General features: G+C 32.3%; 1 long non-coding RNA gene across 1 annotated transcript; it reads left to right on the top strand.

The window, feature by feature from the left end:
- Positions 1-6,772: 6,772 nt before the first annotated feature.
- LOC137055416 (uncharacterized) lies at positions 6,773-10,246 on the top strand. The gene is made up of 3 exons (XR_010900005.1): positions 6,773-6,872; positions 7,421-7,513; positions 10,139-10,246. It is a non-coding gene; the product is annotated as an uncharacterized lncRNA (long non-coding RNA).
- Positions 10,247-22,532: the final 12,286 nt, after the last annotated feature.

Genomic DNA, 22,532 nt, shown 5'->3' with positions numbered 1-22,532 from the left:
AAGTGTTTGAATAGACAGATTTTATGCAGTTTGACTGCACTTTTCTCCAAAACTATACAGTTAAATGACTTGTAAATAAATACAGTAATAGTCGTTGTCACTCTGAACAAATATCAAATGACAGAATGAGCAAACCTATAAAGGAAAGATTTTTATGAATTTTTGAAAATTGGATGCAGTGTAAGTGTTTGAATAGACAGATTTTTTTGCAGTTTGACTGCACTTTTCTCCAACAATATACAGTAAAATTACTTGTAAATAAATACAGTAATAGTCGTTGTCACTCTGAAGAAATATCTAATGACAGAATGAATAAACCTATAAAGTAAAGAATTTTATGAATTTTTGAAAATTGGACACAGTGTAAGTGTTTGAATAGACAGCATTTTTGCAGTTTGACTGCACTTTTCTCCAAAAATATACAGTAAAACGACTTGTAAATAAATACAGTAATAGTCAGGGTCTTTTTTAACAAATATCAAATGACAGAATGGGCAAACCTATAAAGGAAAGATTTATATGAATTTTTTAAAATTGGACACAGTGTAAGTGTTTGAATTGACAGAATGTTTGCAGTTTGACTGCACTTTTCTCCAAAAATATACAGTAAAATGACTTACAAATAAATACAGTAATAGTCGTTGTCAATCTGAACAAATATCAAATGACAGAATGAGCAAACCTATAAAGGAAAGAATTTTATGAATTTTTGAAAATTGGATGCAGTGTAAGTGTTTGAATAGACAGATTTTTTTTGCAGTTTGACTGCACTTTTCTCCAACAATATACAGTAAAAGACTTGTAAAAAATTACAATAATAGTCAGGGTCACTTTGAACAAATATCAAATGACAGAATGAGCAAACATATAAAGGAAAGAATTTTATGAATTTTTGAAAAATGGACACAGTGTAAGTGTTTGAATAGACAGCATTTTTGCAGTTTGACTGCACTTTTCTCCAAAAATATACAGTAAAACGACTTGTAAATAAATACAGTAATAGTCAGGGTCTTTTTTAACAAATATCAAATGACAGAATGGGCAAACCTATAAAGGAAAGATTTATATGAATTTTTGAAAATTGGACACAGTGTAAGTGTTTGAATTGACAGAATGTTTGCAGTTTGACTGCACTTTTCTCCAAAAATATACAGTAAAATGACTTACAAATAAATACAGTAATAGTCAGGGTCACTTTGAACAAATATCAAATGACAGAATGGGCAAACCTATAAAGGAAAGATTTTTATGAATTTTTGAAAATTGGACAGGGCAAGTGCTTGAATTCATTTTTGGGAGAGTTTGACTGCACTTTTCTCCAAAACTATACAGTTAAATTGCTTGTAAATAAATACAGTAATAGTCGTTGTCACTCTGAACAAATATCTAATGACAGAATGAGCAAACCTATAAAGTAAAGAATTTTATGATTTTTTGAAAATTGGACACAGTGTAAGTGTTTGAATAGACAGATTTTTTGCAGTTTGATTGCACTTTTCTCCAAAAATATACAGTAAAATGACTTGTAAATAAATACAGTAAAAGTCAGGGTCACTTTGAACAAATATCAAATGACGGAATGAGGAAACCTATAAAGGAAGGATTTTTATGAATTTTTGAAAATTGGTCAAGTCTAAGTGCTTGAATGAATTTTCGGGCTAATTTGACTGTACTTTTCTCCAAAACTATACAGTAAAATGCCTTGTAAATAATTACAGTAATAGTCAGGGTCACTTTGAACAAATATCAAATGACAGAATGGGCAAAACTATAAAGGAAAGAATTTTATGAATTTTGAAAATTGGACACAGTTTAAGTGTTTGAATAGACAGATTTTATGCAGTTTGACTGCACTTTTCTCCAAAAATATACAGTAAAATGACTTGTAAATAAATACAGTAATAGTCAGGGTCACTTTGAACAAATATCAAATGACAGAATGGGCAAACCTATAAAGGAAAGATTTTTATGAATTTTTGAAAATTGGACAGGGCAAGTGCTTGAATCTATTTTTGGGAGAGTTTGACTGCACTTTTCTCCAAAACTATACAGTTAAAATACTTGTAAATAAATACAGGTATAGTCGGGGTCACTCTGAACAAATATCAAATGACAGAATGAGCAGACCTATGAAGGAAAATTTTTTATGAATTTTTGAAAATTGGACAGTGTGAGTGCTTGAATGAATTTTGGGGCAAATTTGATTGTACTTTTCTCCAAAACTATACAGTAAAACGACTTGTAAATAAATACAGTAATAGTCAGGGTCACTTTGAACAAATATCAAATGACAGAATGTGCAAACCTATAAAGGAAAGATTTTTATGAATTTTTGAAAATTGGACACAGTGTAAGTGTTTGAATAGACAGAATTTTTGCAGTTTGACTGCACTTTACTCCAACAATATACAGTAAAATGACTTGTAAATAAATACAGTAATATTTAGGGTCACTTTGAACAAATTTCAAATGACAGAAGGGGCAAACCTATAAAGGAAAGACTTTTATGAATTTTTGAAAATTGGACACAGTGTAAGTGTTTGAATAGACAGATTTTATGCAGTTTGACTGCACTTTTCTCCAAAACTATACAGCTAAATGACTTGTAAATAAATACAGTAATAGTCGTTGTCACTCTGAACAAATATCAAATGACAGAATGAGCAAACCTATAAAGGAAAGATTTTTATGAATTTTTGAAAATTGGATGCAGTGTAAGTGTTTGAATAGACAGATTTTTTTGCAGTTTGACTGCACTTTTCTCCAACAATATACAGTAAAATTACTTGTAAATAAATACAGTAATAGTCGTTGTCACTCTGAAGAAATATCTAATGACAGAATGAATAAACCTATAAAGTAAAGAATTTTATGAATTTTTGAAAATTGGACACAGTGTAAGTGTTTGAATAGACAGCATTTTTGCAGTTTGACTGCACTTTTCTCCAAAAATATACAGTAAAACGACTTGTAAATAAATACAGTAATAGTCAGGGTCTTTTTTAACAAATATCAAATGACAGAATGGGCAAACCTATAAAGGAAAGATTTATATGAATTTTTTAAAATTGGACACAGTGTAAGTGTTTGAATTGACAGAATGTTTGCAGTTTGACTGCACTTTTCTCCAAAAATATACAGTAAAATGACTTACAAATAAATACAGTAATAGTCGTTGTCAATCTGAACAAATATCAAATGACAGAATGAGCAAACCTATAAAGGAAAGAATTTTATGAATTTTTGAAAATTGGATGCAGTGTAAGTGTTTGAATAGACAGATTTTTTTTGCAGTTTGACTGCACTTTTCTCCAACAATATACAGTAAAAGACTTGTAAAAAATTACAATAATAGTCAGGGTCACTTTGAACAAATATCAAATGACAGAATGAGCAAACATATAAAGGAAAGAATTTTATGAATTTTTGAAAAATGGACACAGTGTAAGTGTTTGAATAGACAGCATTTTTGCAGTTTGACTGCACTTTTCTCCAAAAATATACAGTAAAACGACTTGTAAATAAATACAGTAATAGTCAGGGTCTTTTTTAACAAATATCAAATGACAGAATGGGCAAACCTATAAAGGAAAGATTTATATGAATTTTTGAAAATTGGACACAGTGTAAGTGTTTGAATTGACAGAATGTTTGCAGTTTGACTGCACTTTTCTCCAAAAATATACAGTAAAATGACTTACAAATAAATACAGTAATAGTCAGGGTCACTTTGAACAAATATCAAATGACAGAATGGGCAAACCTATAAAGGAAAGATTTTTATGAATTTTTGAAAATTGGACAGGGCAAGTGCTTGAATTCATTTTTGGGAGATTTTGACTGCACTTTTCTCCAAAACTATACAGTTAAAATGCTTGTAAATAAATACAGTAATAGTCGTTGTCACTCTGAACAAATATCTAATGACAGAATGAGCAAACCTATAAAGTAAAGAATTTTATGATTTTTTGAAAATTGGACACAGTGTAAGTGTTTGAATAGACAGATTTTTTGCAGTTTGATTGCACTTTTCTCCAAAAATATACAGTAAAATGACTTGTAAATAAATACAGTAAAAGTCAGGGTCACTTTGAACAAATATCAAATGACGGAATGAGGAAACCTATAAAGGAAGGATTTTTATGAATTTTTGAAAATTGGTCAAGTCTAAGTGCTTGAATGAATTTTCGGGCTAATTTGACTGTACTTTTCTCCAAAACTATACAGTAAAATGCCTTGTAAATAATTACAGTAATAGTCAGGGTCACTTTGAACAAATATCAAATGACAGAATGGGCAAAACTATAAAGGAAAGAATTTTATGAATTTTGAAAATTGGACACAGTTTAAGTGTTTGAATAGACAGATTTTATGCAGTTTGACTGCACTTTTCTCCAAAAATATACAGTAAAATGACTTGTAAATAAATACAGTAATAGTCAGGGTCACTTTGAACAAATATCAAATGACAGAATGGGCAAACCTATAAAGGAAAGATTTTTATGAATTTTTGAAAATTGGACAGGGCAAGTGCTTGAATCTATTTTTGGGAGAGTTTGACTGCACTTTTCTCCAAAACTATACAGTTAAAATACTTGTAAATAAATACAGGTATAGTCGGGGTCACTCTGAACAAATATCAAATGACAGAATGAGCAGACCTATGAAGGAAAATTTTTTATGAATTTTTGAAAATTGGACAGTGTGAGTGCTTGAATGAATTTTGGGGCAAATTTGATTGTACTTTTCTCCAAAACTATACAGTAAAACGACTTGTAAATAAATACAGTAATAGTCAGGGTCACTTTGAACAAATATCAAATGACAGAATGTGCAAACCTATAAAGGAAAGATTTTTATGAATTTTTGAAAATTGGACACAGTGTAAGTGTTTGAATAGACAGATTTTTTGCAGTTTGACTGCACTTTACTCCAACAATATACAGTAAAATGACTTGTAAATAAATACAGTAATATTTAGGGTCACTTTGAACAAATTTCAAATGACAGAAGGGGCAAACCTATAAAGGAAAGACTTTTATGAATTTTTGAAAATTGGACACAGTGTAAGTGTTTGAATAGACAGATTTTATGCAGTTTGACTGCACTTTTCTCCAAAACTATACAGTTAAATGACTTGTAAATAAATACAGTAATAGTCGTTGTCACTCTGAACAAATATCAAATGACAGAATGAGCAAACCTATAAAGGAAAGATTTTTATGAATTTTTGAAAATTGGATGCAGTGTAAACACGTGCCGTCTATCTATCTTTATCCATGGGAATGCCAGCTAGTGTATACAAAAAACTTGATAAGATCTTATTTAATTTCATTTGGAGGAATAGATCCCATTATTTACGTAAAGATATTTTATGTAACTTAAGGAAAGATGGTGGTCTTGAAGTGTTGACTTTTGAAACCTTAAGTAATTCTTTTTTTGGTGAGATGGTTAAGTAATTTACTTAAGGAAGCAGAGAGTATTTGGAACACCTTTCCCAAACAGATTTTTGATTCACTGGGAGGATTAAACTTGTTGTTGAAATGCGATTTTAAAATTGAGAAGTTACCTGTAAAGTTGGCCAACTTTCACAAGCATGCCCTGTTAGCCTGGAAAATGATATACAAGCACAATTTTTCTCCCACAAACTGTTATATTTGGAACAACAGGAATATTCAATATAAAAATAAATCTATATATTATCAAAGATGGGTAGATAACAACATTCTTTTAGTTGAACAACTCATGAATACAGAAGGTCAGTTACTAACATATGACGAGTTTCTTTTAAAAACTAAATTTCCTGTCTCCCCTAAGGAGTATGCTATCGTTTTTGATGCTGTGCCAAGAAATATCATTCAGATGTTAAAATATAACTCGACTGTTGTAAGCGGCAGTTATTTGACTACACAAGAAATTTTTCTTGGCGACATTGACATCACTACCAAAAAATGCCCAAACAAGTACATTAGGAATCTAATGCATACTAAGATACTTCCTGCAGCAAGATCCTTTTGGGCTTCTCAGTTTGAAGAAATCAAATGGGAAAGAATGTGGTTAATTGGGGACAAGTTCCTCTTAAATAATAAAATAAAGGAGGTGTCTTATAAAATTGTACATAGAATATACCCAGCAAAGAAAACGTTAGAGAGATTTAAAATTGACATTGAATATTCCTGTACCTTTTGTGGTAATTATGATGAAACAATTTGTCATCTGTTTTATGATTGTATATATAGTAAAATATTTTGGAGAGATGTTGAAAACTATATAAGACGTAAAACTGGACTAAATTTAACATTAAAGGGAAAAGATGTGTTTATTTACTTTGAAGATGGTGGAACAGATAAGGATTTTTCTTTTTTTGTCCAATTGCTTTTAATCTTTGGAAAATTCCATATTCATAAGAAGAAATGGGCAGAGTCCAAACCAAATTTTGAACACTTTTTAGCAGAGCTAAAACAATATCACACCACTGTAAGAGGTCTTAAAAATAGAAAGGCTATTAAGACTGATCTTGTACTCGCTAAATATGTGTAATTTGCATCCTTTTGTGTAATGTGGTCTCGTTTTATTTTATTTTTATTTTATTTCTGTTTTATTTTGTGGTTATTGTTTGTCTTGTATACCTGTTTTAGTAGTGTTTTTTTTGTATCAACCCTGGCATAAACAGATTTTGGTGTATTGTATTGTTAATACTGAATAATAAAAAATAAAAAAAACTTTGACAAGAAAAAAAAAAAATTGCTTTCAGTGGGAAACCTTTGGCGTCAACATTAGACGGCAATTCTATCGGTATGAAATCGCGCTGAAGAAGTCTCATTCAGAACACTTCGCGATGTTTGGCATCAGATCACGTGTGCCACATGTTGGTGAGTAGTCATACATATTATGTCCTAATATTTGATATAAAGTATTTTCTGCTTGTCGTTATCGATCATGTTCAGTCACTGCATTGTATCTGTCATCATCTCCACTGAGGCTTTGCATTTCTTTGCTTTCTAAATAAACACACCTTGCTAATAGGGTGATTAAACACTGTCACGTGACGTGCTATAGACCTTTAAACAGTTGTTAATATTTAATAATAATTACTAGTGTAGTTCCAACGTGGCATTTGTAGTAGAAGCACAATAAAAATAAAAAAACAACAACACTTGCCATGCGTTTACCACGGTATTGGTAGTTTTAATGTGATATTTGTTGTAAATAAACAGTAGCCACAACAATTGGTAGTTTTAATGTGATATTTGTTGTAAATAAACAGTAGCCACAACAATTACCATGCTTTAAATGCATTTTAATGTAAAATCCAAATATTGTTATTTAAATAGTATACTTTATAATGCTATATATTATATATTATGACTTTTTTCTCTCTCTCTTTCTTTTTTTTTTTTTTTTTTTTTTACCTGAAAAGACCAAAAGGGCCTCTCGGACTCAGTCAACCCATTCTTGTTTGTGGAGATGTAACGGAGAAAACCGAAAGCTGCAACAGCAAATATTTGTAATGGTATGTATGTGTTGGTTTGAACCCTTTATCAAACATTTTATTTAGCATTTGTTGTTACTTATTCTTACAAATCCCATAGCTCAATCAGTAAGAACATATTCCCAAAGTCTTAATAATTCATAAGATTTAACAAGTTGTCAAATTCGTATGATTCTCGTACATATAGCTCTGGAAAAAAGACCACTTAACATGGATTTCTAAATGTTAAGTGGTCTCTTAATTTTTTTTTCCAGAGCTGTATTTGTATATGAAGAGTTCAGATGCAAAAGCCTCAAAAAGCCACTTCGGTCACATGACATCAGATATTCAATTATTTTTTCTTAATCAGATCAGTTGCACTGTTTATAACGTCCCGTTTGCATGTAAATAATTGATGTGATCACAAAATCAAGTGAGTTATCTACATTTTCAAACAAATTCATATGATATAGCTTGCTATTACATACTTTTAATAATGGGAATGCACACATATCTGTGAACTTATTACATAAATGTATTTAACATTTAATTATTAGGGGTGTAACGGTTCACAAAATTCACGGTTCGGTTCGATACGATACACTGGTGTCACGGTTCGGTTCGGTACGGTTCGGTATGTTTTAGATACAGCAAAAAGAAAAAAATGGCAGAAATTACCTTTTTTTATTATTATTTTATTAAAACTAACAAAGTATGATTTTTTGTTGTTGTATGATTTTACCCATCTTCTATGTAGTTACAGGAATAAGACATTAGCTCTTTACATTAGCGTGTGCGGTGCGTGTTGCGTTGCGTGTGCGTTGCAGGATCCCCACACCCTGTAGTGCTTTCACATATGCTGTTTGCAGTCCGCAACTGATCCGCTGTTGCATATCACAAACACAGCATTTATTCATTATTTTTTATTTAAAATCCAAAAGTTTTTACTGAACATGCCTCGTCAGAATTCCAATTTTCTTTGTTTACTCTTTAATAGAAGTCAGGTTACGTAGCCTACTACATTTAAACAACATTTTATTAAATTCATTTATTCATATTTATATACTTTAGATTTATCTCACACAAGTGGCAAAACATTTAAACATAGTTTATAGCCTTAAATCACAAACATTTTAAATTAGAAACTTACAATAGTCTATTCAAAAACAGCCGACTCTAGTCTTTACTTTCGTTTTTACACCCTTTTAAAAGAAATCCTCCAGGTCAAAAAGAACTTTGCTTTTCACCTCCAAGAAAGTACGAGTGCTCTCCATTATGGCACTTTTTTTTACCTAAATGCCAGGTAAGGTGTCGTTTTGTTGCTTTACTTGAGAAAAAAAAAGCCATCTGTTGACTTTGAAACAAGAGTATATTTTAAATGAGATGTATCTGTGGTGAAATTACTAGATTTTCGCGTCAGTACATGTTTATTTTAATGCGAACAATGTTCTACCACTTTAATGCAGCAACGCGGCGCAGCAAAAAATAGACTCGGTAAGAAAACGATCCGGGCACTGCTGCAGACGCAACGCTCCTGGAACAGACTGACGGACAGCACCCGCCGCGTGCAGTTTGAAAGCTGTCATCCGTTAACATGGGTACGGAAAAAAATACGCACCGCACACGCACTGCAGACGGAGTGTGTGTGAAACGGGCGTTAGGTCTCATATCCGCGGCTATAAATGGACCACTCGCCGCGGTGATGTCTTTTGCCATTTGAATAAGTTGGAAATGTCTGTCTAAATGCTGCGGGGATAGTTTTTGGGATAGTTTGTGGCTGTTTCTCCTTTTTATCGTCTTGTTGTCGGCTTTGATTGACATGACATGAATTATTCCCGCTGCTGTACCATCAGCAAATGCGACATACCGTTGTTTTTTAATCCATCAATCTTGCCAACACCATCATAGCTTACCAAGAATCCAAAGTTCACCCAAACACCAGACCTGTTGGTTATTAGAGGATCTTCTATTTCTGGTTTGTTAAACGCAATTGCCATTTTGCCACGAGCATTAAGCGCGTAGCCTACTGAGTAAGCGAGCACCTGACTGAGCAGCCTAAAACATATTTGGTGGTTTTTTTTTTCTTTCACTTCGGCGGTGTCAGGGGCATTGCCTGTTATGTCGTTTTGGTTATTGGGCTACCTTGTTGAACGCATATTATTATATTTCACACACTTTTTTATTTTCCAAATCTAATTAATTAGTCCAAGAACCGTTCGGTACATAGCTAATGCGTACCGCGTACCGAACCGAAAGCTTCGTACCGAACGGTTCAATACGAATACGCGTATCGTTACACCCCTATTAATTATGCATCGTTTTTTTACAGCAAGAAACAGTTATGTATGAACTCACAACTTGCATGCAATGTAATACAATTTCCTCTTTCTTTCTGTCTTGCAGGATTACTTGCAGATTACTTTTATTTATTTAAAAAAAAATTTAAATAGTATTTTTTTAAATAGTTTTTTAAAAACTATTAAAACTATATAATTTATTTTGTTTAAAAGATCTCTACAATATCAAACTCAACAGCTCTTTTAAGAGTCAACCCTCACAAGAGCTTCTAGTGATTCTCAGCGAGTCTTGGCGTAAAACTGTCTTAATTTATATGTTTTAAAAACAATAGTATTTGCACAGAGTAAGTGAGATTTTCTTGTTTTACAGAAGAGAAGAAAGACCAGACCTTATATCGAAGCTAAGAAAACAAGTCCTTTGTTTAGGGTGAGGAAGGAAGATGGACATCTTGTGCCCGAAGAAGACAGAAAAATGCGCAAGTCCATTGGTATGTCTTGTATTGAAGCAATGCTGTAATATGTAGTACAAAATTTGATGTTGATCTCTCAAATTACTATTCATTTCAACAGTGATCATTCTTTCTACTCTGATAAAATACGTACCATTATTCATGTCTAAATCTTTTAATAACTCCTAAAATAAGCAAATGAGGATCTGTATCTTGGATTTATTTAAAATGGTAAATATTTGTTTTCCCTTTTTGATACAATTATTATTACACTTTTGGCCTTCAATTCTTAAAAACTACTCCGTCTGTTTGTCTTAGATAAAAGCAGACAAGTGTGGGAAAAAGCATTTAGTTGTTATAAACTCCATGTATTTCTCCATTGTTTTGTAGACCATGGATGGTTCTGGGTAGCTTTAGAAGATAATGAGTTGGGACATATTAGGAATCAAATAGTAAATGTTCTTTGAATTATGTGAAATATCTGGTTAGTTCTTTCTGTTAGGGGTTAACAGCTTATGACCCAGGACCAGTAGTGAAGAAATGAAGACAGAGTCAGGATTCCAATTAAATAAAAGAAAAATTTACTTAAGAATAGTTTGCAGTTTCAAAAGCAGAAGCCAGCTTCAAGTCTCACAAGGAGTTCGTAGGCCGCGCTCCCTCTCTCACCGTCTCGTTGCCTCGCCCTATCGTACATACAATTGTCCCAACAGTTATACCGTTTTCAAGGTCTTATCCACGTCATTACTGCAATGTGGATGATTGCAATTTCTAAAAGATCTACTGTTTAAAAGGTTGCTGTTGATATGGGTAAATTAGTTTTTGTTCAGTACTTGGCTAATATTATGGGCTGCAATATTATACATAATGCTTCAATGTGTATATTATTTTATGTACTGGCTGCTGCTTTGTAAATTTAAATCAGGAATTGGCATTTCTGCCCATTTTGAGGTGGAGAGTTTACTGAAGAACATAGGTTAACCCGACTGTACATTAAACTTAATCTGAATTGTGTTTGTTGTTTTACTTTTAGACCAGGACTGGAGAACGCCGGATTATACGACTTCTTCCTCTGGTTGAGAAAAGGCTACACAACATCAGTGATCACATCATCTGTACATTGATTATACTGTACAAGTGGGCGAACTGTTTAGAAGAAGAAGAACATGAACATGATAGAGGGAAGAGACAGAAACCAGTCTAGTTGTAATAATGAATCATTATTTTCCAACACTATATCAAATCTGTTTTCTGTATCATAGTTGACTGGATGGGATTATGTGGCACTCATTTGTGTGGCTTCAGCAGCTGTGAATGGATTAATATGATGTTAATGTGTTTTTTAAAACCCATTTTTATTTATCTTGAATCTTATTTGACTTTATTCTACTTTATCAACTGTATACTGTATCCTCCAATAAAGTGTTGAGTGATAAAGTATGGTGAGAATTGTGTATGGTGTTTGGTACAGTAAATACACATTCAACAAGTTTATTTAGGTTATCTAATTAATTACCAAGAATATTTTACTTGAGAAGTAAACATTTTTTATCTGGTTGTATTATATTTGGTACAATTCTCCAAAAAGTTGTATATACTTGCATGCTGTAACAAGTATGTCAGTTTTCAGTGAAATAAAGGGAAGGATTACAAACACTTCAAGCTTAACTGAAGATGATCCATGTTGATCATTCTGGTACATCTACTACTGCAATACAAATTAAAGCATGCACATTTTCGATGCCAGGTACGTGAAGAGGGTGTAGATGAAATTGTGATAATGTCTCATGTTATTATTACTTAATGGTGCATGGTCCTGTATTTAATAGTAATAATGAAGTGTAAATAATATAAATAGTTTTTGTTTACTCTGGAAAGTGGATAATGGCAAGTTGTTGCAGGTTCATCCATTATATTTATTAGTGTTTATCCATAAAAGAAAATAAAACGTAATAATTATTATTTTACAACATTTCTTTCAAATATTTCTGTATTTCATCAGATGGTCTTACAATATCAAAACCTAATACAAGCATGACGTTAGAATAGAAAAGACAAAATACTCTGATATTTAAATGTGACTCAAAGTTTGTTGTACGTGATGAGGAGAATAGATCTGTCTATGTTGTACTGCCCTTACACCTCCAGGGACCCAGAAGTGGCCCCTGGAAGAGCAAAAAAAAAGCATGTTTCAAATGGCTTTAACTCAAAGTCTGGTTAGCGTATCACAGAGAAAATTGGCAGGACAACTGCATATGCAATGTTTACTAAATAATGTTGGCCACAGTTTTCAGACATATATGGAAAGCTGCCATAAAGGTTTTTTTTAAAAGTGCTCACAGTAAAATATACAATTTCAGCTTGGCCCTCATATATGTCATAAAGGTTTGCACAATGAACATATTTTAATATCCAGTTGTCCATTAAATATGTTATTTACTTAACATTTATTGTTTCATTATGAAACCTTTTAAACTACATTACCCATATATCTGTCATTGTATCAATGCAATGGGAAACATGGCGCTGTAGTTCATAGAAGTGTGCAGAAATGCTTAGGGTTAGGGTTGGGTTCTCAGTAAAGGAGTCATTTCTCACAACATAGCGACACTTTATAGTTAGCTTAACGTATTACTAACGTAATAACACCAAAACATACTTTGTAACATGAAACGCCGTTTTATATGGGTTAAAACAGATAGTCCAATCACAGCGCGTTCTGCGATAAAGTCACAGCCAATGACAACCCAGCTGAACAGAGGCGTCACACTTACTTGTCCATTTATGGTAAATTATATCACATCTCAGTAGGTTAGATAGATGGCCTCCTCAGGATGGAAATTCAAGTCCTGATTATGTAATTACGTTTTTGGAGAAATTCTCTTTAATTGATACATGGAGAAAATCTCACCCATCACAACAATGCTTTACATGGAGCAATAATTCTTTATCTAGTCAGTCCAGGATTGATTTTTGGCTTACATCTAAGGATTTGGATAATATTGTTACTGATATAATACCATCCCCATTCTCGGACCACAAGGCTATTTCAATTAGTATTCCTTTTAGACCTTCCGCAAATCGGATTAAAAAGTCTGGGTACTGGAAATTAAATAATTCAGTACTTCAACATAATGGAATAATCACTGATGTGGAAAAAATAATCCTAACTTACTGGAATAAAGCTAAAGTTGAAAAAAAATATTGTAGCAATTGGGAACTTTGTAAATTTGAAATAGGAATTTTCTTTAGGAAATATTGTAGTGAGTTGGCAAAAAAGAGGAAAATAGAAGAGGATAAAACTCTGTTCAAAATATCTAATTTGTTATCCAAACGTGTAGAAGATTTATCAGAACTCGATAAAGCAGAGTTTACTGTGCAGAAACTTAAACTAGAGGAAATTTACAAACAAAAGGCAGAAGGAGCTTTCATAAGATCTCGAAGGAAATGGCTTGAAGAGGGGGAAAAGAGCTCTGCTTACTTTTTTAGACTTGAGAGGCAACAAGCAAAAAATAATTATATTGAAAAATTGAGGATTAATGGTAATATTGTGGAGGACCCTAAAATTATTGCAGATTTTTGCTCTGAGTTTTATAGTAATTTATATGCATCTAATTTTTGTCAACAATCTACATCTGAGTTTTTTGAGTCCCTACATAATATGAAAACGATTAGTATTGAAGATTTCAACTCATGTGAAGCCCCAATTAGTTTACAAGAAGTTACTGAGGCCATTAATTCTTTGAAAAATAATAAATCCCCTGGAACAGACGGCTTAACTGCTGAATTTTATAAAGCATTTAGCAAGAGTTTAGCTCCTTTCTTATTTGAAGTATTTACAGAGAGCATAGAAAGAGCCTCACTTCCTCCGACTTTGTGTCAAGGACTTATAACTTTAATCTCAAAACCAAATAAAGACCCCTTATTAATTGATAGTTGGCGGCCAATTACATTGTTAAATAACGATTATAAAATAATTGCTCTGATTTTATCAAAAAGACTAAAATGTGTTTTGAATAACTTAATTGATGAATGCCAATCTGGCTTTCTGCAAAAAAGACATATTTTTAATAACATACGACTAGTTTTAGACATTTTAGATTATTCTGACTTTTTTCCCAATGATAATTTTATTCTCTTCTTAGATTATTATAAAGCGTTTGATTCCCTGGAGCATGAATTTCTGTTACAGACTCTTCGTAAAGTGGGATTGGGTGACTTCTTTTGTAGATCAATTAAAATGCTTTATACCAATTGCAATAGCTCTATCAAACTCAGCAGTGGGACCTCTCCTAGATTTTCTCTAAATCGGGGAGTCAGGCAAGGATGCCCAATCTCCCCGTATTTGTTTCTAATAGCCACAGAACTTCTAAATTTGTATATCAGAGAAAGCTCTTTAAAAGGAATAACTGTTAATGGGACTGAAGTGATAATAAGTCAATTAGCGGACGATACTGTTTTATTTTTAAAAAACGCCTCTCAGGTTGCTGTAGCATTAGAGACTCTTGAGCCCTTTTCTAAAGCCTCAGGCCTTCGACTTAACATCAACAAATGTGAGTTACTTCCAGTTGGTAATTGCCTAGAATCTTTAATTTGTAATATCCCTGTAAAAGAGAGTGTTACTTACTTAGGAATTAAAATAATAAAAGACGATAAAATTAGATGCTCCTCCAATTTTCTTCCAATCATTGAGAAGACACGTAAGGTGCTTAATCATTGGTTACAGCGAGATCTATCACTCAAAGGCAGAACTCTGCTCACGAAAGCGGAAGGCATCTCTCGATTATCATATGCTGCTCAATCAATGTCTGTTGACAAACATACTTGTAAATTAATTGACAGCATGTTGATAAAATTTTTGTGGAAAAACAAAATCCACTATATTAAGAAATCCGTAATTCTGAATTCATATAATAAAGGTGGTCTGAATTTTATCGATTTTGGCTCTCTAAACGGTAACTTTAAAATTAATTGGCTAAGACATTATCTACAAAATCCTTCATCTATTTGGAATATAATTCCTCGGTTTATTTTCTCAAAGTTGGGTGGGTTAGAATTTCTTTTAATGTGTAATTATAAAATAGAAAAAATTCCAATTAAACTCTCTAAATTTTACCAGCAAGTACTTGCTACCTGGAGACTTATTTATAAACACAATTTTTCCCCTCAGAGTTTTCTCATCTGGAATAATGCCAACATTTTACATAGAAATAAAACTTTATTTTTTCACAATTGGTTTAGTAACGGGTTGTTATTAGTGAATCAGTTATTTAATACTGATGGAACTTTGCTTACGTTTGAAGACTTTGTCTCAAGATATAATATACCTGTTACTTTAAAAGAATTCATGATGCTTACTAAAGCCATACCTTCAGGTGTACATATGCTGTTCAAAAGCGGTATGTGTACATCAACTCTCTCTGTCTGTCCTCCTGGACCTGAACATACCTCAGTCGGCTCTATTTGTTTCTCTGGGTTAAAACCGAATAACCATAAGATTAGATCCTTGTTTCTTAAAGAAAATATTTCTACTCCGCCTGCCATTTTTTACTGGAACAATATATTCAACAATATAGACTGGTCTCAAGTTTGGTCACTACCTCAAAAGTTTCTCCTCACTAATAAAGTAAAGGAAATATCATTTAAATTAATTCATAGGGTTTACCCTACAAAAGAATTCATACAAAAATTTAAAATTGATATCGATTTAAAATGCTCTTTTTGTGAAGGCTACACAGAAACAATTTCTCATTTGTTTTGGTCTTGTCAATATACTCAGGATTTTTGGAATAATGTGAAGGCCTTCATTGTTGATAACCTTTTAAAAACATTTTCTTTATCTTATAAACAGGTGATTTTTGGTTATTATATTAAAGAACACTCTTTAAAGGATGTAAACTTTATTATAAATTTTATTTTATTTTTATGTAAATTTCACATTCATAGATGCAAGTTTACAAAGGGTAAACCTCTTTTCATAGTCTTTGAAAAAGAAATTAAAATGTATATAGATGTGATGTCAAAATCTAAAAATAGTAAAGCAGTTAAAACAATTAATATATGCTCCTCCTTGAACATTTTCACAGAAAGGGAAAGTATTTAGTGGTGCTTACATGCAGAATATATTCTCAATCTTATCATTGAATTATAATACAAATGCAATGATATGTATAATATATATATGTAAACTAATGATTATGTACCCTCTCTTGTTTTTTTTTTTTTTTTGTTTTTTTTTTTTGTTTTTTTGTTTGTTTTGTTTTTAATATGTTTTTTTGTTCTTTTATGTTGAGGCATGTGAAATGTGTCTTGTTATACAATGATATGGACCTTTGTACATGCTTTTTGTTGACAATAAAGCATTAAAAAAAAAAAAAAAAAAAAAAAAAAAAAAAAAAATCACATCTCATCCGGTTCAACTGAAGGGGTAGATTCCTTAAAGATTTAATATTTAGGCTGCTAAATATTTATTTATTCTAATTAAATAATAAAACTCACATTTTAAAACGAAAGTCTTCTTTATGTGGTTAAACTGATGCATAATACATATATTTGAAAGAGAATCCTTTTTCTATGCAATGGTCTACAAGCATAAACTTCTTTAAGCCATCCTTTATAATCTGAACTCTTGGAATTAAAACAAATATAACAAAAGCACAATGAATGCACACAATTTTGTAAGCATATTCCAATATTTAATGTCAAACAGTTTAAATACAAATGTAGTGCCATATATATATATATATATATATATATATATATATATATATATATATATATATATATATATATATATATATATATATATATATATATAGGCAAAAAAAGAACATTTTACATTCTAAACTTTAATACTATATATTTGCGATTATTGTTCACTTTTATTGTAACTAAATTAAATGCCAATTAAAATAGTTGATGATTATTGTAAATGTTAACCATTTTCAGTAAGAAAATACTTCTATAAAGTACATTCATGTTACAGTTACATTAACAAGGTAGTGATATAATGATAGTGAAATAATGATAGAGGTAGTTATGGTAGATATGTACTTTAGTGACCATTGTAATATAGTGACCCTTAATGTAGTGACCATTAAGTTTTAATGAATAATTATTGATTTCAAAAGGTATTAACTGTCACTATCTTCATTTGTTCAAACAAACAACAAATGCAGAAATATACATTGGACTATAGCATCATGAAGTCAATGCATGACTAGAACCAGTGGATGGCAATAGATATGTCCTTCACTAAAACTCCTGATGATAAAGGCATAGGCAGACATCAAGAACAGTTTATGAATATTGGTTCTGCATATATCAAAGAGATCATAAGACTCCACGTGAAGACTTTGAGACACTGTGATAGAGCAAAGGGTGCACTTCACTGGACATGTCCTATGCATGCCCAAACAACAACACCCAAAAACACTTATGAAGTGGACACCACCAGGAGGACGCACGAGACAGGGAAAACCAAGGAAGATATGAGACAGATGTTTCACGAAGACCTCAATGCCGGTGTTCCATGAGAAGATGTGAAAACGTGGCCACAGATCGAATATGTTGGAGGACACATGTTGCCCAATGTACCCAGGACAGGACATGATGATGATGTTGTCAGTTTAAACATAACTGTAGGATTTATTTCTGTAAAAAAACGATGCATAATTAAATGTTAAATACATTTATGTAATAAGTTCACAGATATGTGTGCATTCCCATTATTAAAAGTATATAATAGCAAGCTATATCATATGAATTTGTTTGAAAATGTAGATAACTCACTTGATTTTGTGATCACATAAATTATTTACATGCAAACGGGACGTTATAAACAGTGCAACTGATCTGATTAAGAAAAAATAATTGAATATCTGATGTCATGTGACCGAAAGTGGCTTTTTGAGGCTTTTGCATCTGAACTCTTCATATACAAATACAGCTCTGGAAAAAAAAAATTAAGAGACCACTTAACATTTAGAAATCCATGTTAAGTGGTCTTTTTTCCAGAGCTATATGTACGAGAATCATACGAAATTGACAACTTGTTAAATCTTGTGAATTATTAAGACTTTGGGAATATGTTCTTACTGATTGAGCTATGGGATTTGTAAGAATAAGTAACAACAAATGCTAAATAAAATGTTTGATAAAGGGTTCAAACCAACACATACATACCATTACAAATATTTGCTGTTGCAGCTTTCGGTTTTCTCCGTTACATCTCCACAAACAAGAATGGGTTGACTGAGTCCGAGAGGCCCTTTTGGTCTTTTCAGGTAAAAAAAAAAAAAAAAAAAAGAAAGAAAGAGAGAGAGAGAGAAAAAAGTCATAATATATAATATATAGCATTATAAAGTATACTATTTAAATAACAATATTTGGATTTTACATTAAAATGCATTTAAAGCATGGTAATTGTTGTGGCTACTGTTTATTTACACCAAATATCACATTAAAACTACCAATTGTTGTGGCTACTGTTTATTTACAACAAATATCACATTAAAACTACCAATACCGTGGTAAACGCATGGCAAGTGTTGTTTTTTTATTTTTTATTGTGCTTCTACTACAAATGCCACGTTGGAACTACACTAGTAATTATTATTAAATATTAACAACTGTTTAAAGGTCTATAGCACGTCACGTGACAGTGTTTAATCACCCTATTAGCAAGGTGTGTTTATTTAGAAAGCAAAGAAATGCAAAGCCTCAGTGGAGATGATGACAGATACAATGCAGTGACTGAACATGATCGATAACTACAAGCAGAAAATACTTTATATCAAATATTAGGACATAATATGTATGACTACTCACCAACATGTGGCACACGTGATCTGATGCCAAACATCGCGAAGTGTTCTGAATGAGACTTCTTCAGCGCGATTTCATACCGATAGAATTGCCGTCTAATGTTGACGCCAAAGGTTTCCCACTGAAAGCAATTGGGTTCCCAGTTCGTCCATCGCGTGACGCCGAGGGGTCTACCTGTGGCGTCTTCAGTGTGACGCCGGGGCGCGGCGCGCGGCCTATGCGCGCGGCGCGCGGCGCGGATAGAGACGAGGTGATTGCTTTTGGGTCTTTTCTTCTCACAATTCAATCGTTTGGCCTCGGAATAGTTTGAATTTTTCAATAAAGTGTGCCTGTTGTCTGTTACAGTCTGTGTTTTATATCATATAATACGCAAATGGGTAGGTTTAGGGCGGGGTGGGGTTTGACTGCTGTTTCAAACGTGTATCATAGCGTAAATAAATGTAAATACAATTGTGCTGGCTGATTAAATTGAGAATCACACTCCAACATGTCATAATGGAACAATTATAACCCAATAAATTCCATCATGACGATAACATTCACATGCCCAACACGTCTGTTTATGACGTCCTAGGTTTCTCATTGAAATCAGTGGATTACCCAGTACGTCGAAAAATGGCGATTTAGGGGTACCCTGTGCGTCAACCAGGGGCGTAGCCATCTTTTCAGAAGTGAGGGGGACAGAAATGTCGTAATACCCCCCCCCCCCCCCCCCCCCCTTTTTTTTTGGACCAATATAATTTATCACATCTCTTGCTTTTAATTGGGCAAGATATCAAATACACTGCTGAACAATAACCACTAATTAATATCTATAATATTATTCTCCTATTTTTTATGCCAATTTTATGATTGGTTTATATACTACAAACAATTGTGCATTAAGATTCCATAGATTTTATGCAATGTAAAAAAATATAGATATATTCTGATGTAAACCATGCTGTTCTCCATGTGAAGATATAGTAAAGTGTGATTTATCAAAGCTGAATTTATCATCATTACTCCAGTCTTCAGTGTCACATGATCCTTCACTAATCATTCTCAGATGAGGATCTGATGATCAACACACATTTATGATTATTATCAGTTTTGCTGCTCAAGGTGCTGCTTAATTTTTGTGGAAACCATCTAAACATTTGTGGTAAAATAAAAAAGAGAGATATTAATACTTTTATTGATCAGGCATGCATTAAATTGATCACAAGTGATATTTTTAATATTAAAAAAGATAATGTATTTAATACATGCAAATAAATGCTGTCCATTGAACTTTCTATTCATTAAAGAATCCTGAAAAATAACATGTAGGCTATCGTGGTTTCCACAACATTTTTAAGCAGCACAACTGTTTTCAACACAGATAATAATTATAAATGTTTCTTGATTATAAAATTATTTTTTATATCTTATATCTTGATTATATCTTGATTATTATATCTTGGTTATAACGATTAGTGAAGGATCTTGTGACACTGAAGACTGGAGTAATGATTATAAATTCAGCTTTGATCACAGGAATAAATTACTATATATATTCACATAGAAAAAAAGCTGTTTTAATTTGTAATAATATTTCAAAATAGTACTGTTTTAACTATTTTTGATTACATAAATGCAGCCTTGGTGAGCAGAAGATACTAAACATTAAAAGCTGCATTATTCATATAGCCTACTTTATTGTCAATAAATAGCCTACATTGAGATGACTTGAAAAACACACATAAAGCATATATTGTCGCAATCGTCTGATTGTCGTCGTCACGTTTCATCTCTCATAACGATTGTTTTCCTTCAGCTCAGCTACAGCTCCAGAGGTATTACCTCTACGAATCCGCTTTTGGATTTTCTGTGAGAGCGCCCTCCTCATATTTAGATTCGAATAAAATTACAGGTCCTGCATAGATAATTTTTTGTCTCTGAATTTAAATCTTGATGTATTCACTTTGGTTTCTATGTAAATACATTTGCCCGTGACCTCAAGAAGCGCGCTCTCAACCGAGATTAGAGAAAGCTGTTTTTAGCGTCCCTGTTAACTTGCCCGCCCTCGCGCAGGTTCGAATCCCGCTCGGAGCAGGTCGACTAGGATCGGTGAGACCCAGTAAAAGTGCGGGGGACGAAAATACATTTTATTAAAAGTGAGGGGGACACGTCCCCCGCGTCCCCCGCGTAATCTACGCCCATGGCGTCAACAGTTGACGTCAGGGTCCCTTGACCGTTCGGCAACATTTGACGAGTAGGGGTGAGACTGTGTTGAAAGTACAGTCAAATGTCCCCTAAAAATTCATCCAAGCAATTGCACTGTCCAATTTTCAAAAATTCACAAAAATCTTTCCTTCATAGCTTTGCTCATTCTGTCATTTGATATTTGTTTGGAACGACCCCGACTAATACTGTATTTATTTACAAGTCATTTTACTGTATATTTTTGGAGAAAAGTGCAGTCAAACTGCAAAATAAACTGTCATTTCAAACAATTACAATGTCCTATTTTCAAAAATTCATAAAAATCTTTCCTTTATAGGTTTGCCCATTCTGTCATTTGATATTTGTTCAAAGTGACCCTGACTATTACTATATTAATTTACAAGTCATTTTACTGTATATTTTTGGAGAAAAGTGCAGTCATACTGCAAAAAAATCTGTCTATTCAAACAATTACAATGTCAAATTTTCAAAAATTCATAAAAATATTTCCTTTATATGTTTGCCCATTCTGTCATTTGATATTTGTTCAAATTGACCCTGACTATTACTGTATTTATTTACAAGTCATTTTACTGTACATTTTTGGAGAAAAGTGCAGTCAAACTGCAAAAAATTCTGTCTATTCAAACAATTACACTGTCCAATTTTCAAAAATTCATAAAAATATTTCCTTTATAGGTTTGCCCATTCTGTCCTTTGATATTTGTTCAAAGTGACCCTGACTATTACTGTATTTATTTACAAGTCATTTTACTGTACATTTTTGGAGAAAAGTGCAGTCAAATTTCCCCAAAAAATTCATCCAAGCACTTGCAATGTCCAATTTTCAAAAATTCATAAAAAATCTTTCCTTTATAGGTTTGCCCATTCTGTCATTTGATATTTGATCAAAGTGACCCCGACTATTACTGTATTTATTTACAAGTCATTTTACTGTATATTTTTGGAGAAAAGTGCAGTCAAACTGCAAAAAATCTGTCTATTCAAACAATTACACTGTCCAATTTTCAAAAATTCATAAAAATATTTCCTTTATATGTTTGCCCATTCTGTCATTTGATATTTGTTCAAAGTGACCCTGGCTATTATTGTATTTATTTCCAAGTCATTTTGCTGTACATTTTTGGAGAAAAGTGCAGTCAAACTGCAAATAAACTGTCATTTCAAACACTTACACTGTGTCCAATTTTCAAAAATTCATAAAAATATTTCCTTTATAGGTTTGCCCATTCTGTCATTTGATATTTGTTTAAAGTGACCCTGAATATTACTGTATTTATTTAC

This window comes from Pseudorasbora parva, chromosome 21 (genome assembly GCF_024679245.1).
Source record: "Pseudorasbora parva isolate DD20220531a chromosome 21, ASM2467924v1, whole genome shotgun sequence".
In the NCBI taxonomy this organism is placed as follows: domain Eukaryota; kingdom Metazoa; phylum Chordata; class Actinopteri; order Cypriniformes; family Gobionidae; genus Pseudorasbora; species Pseudorasbora parva.
Note: the sequence above shows the minus strand (reverse complement) of the source record. Positions and strands in the feature narration are given on the sequence as shown.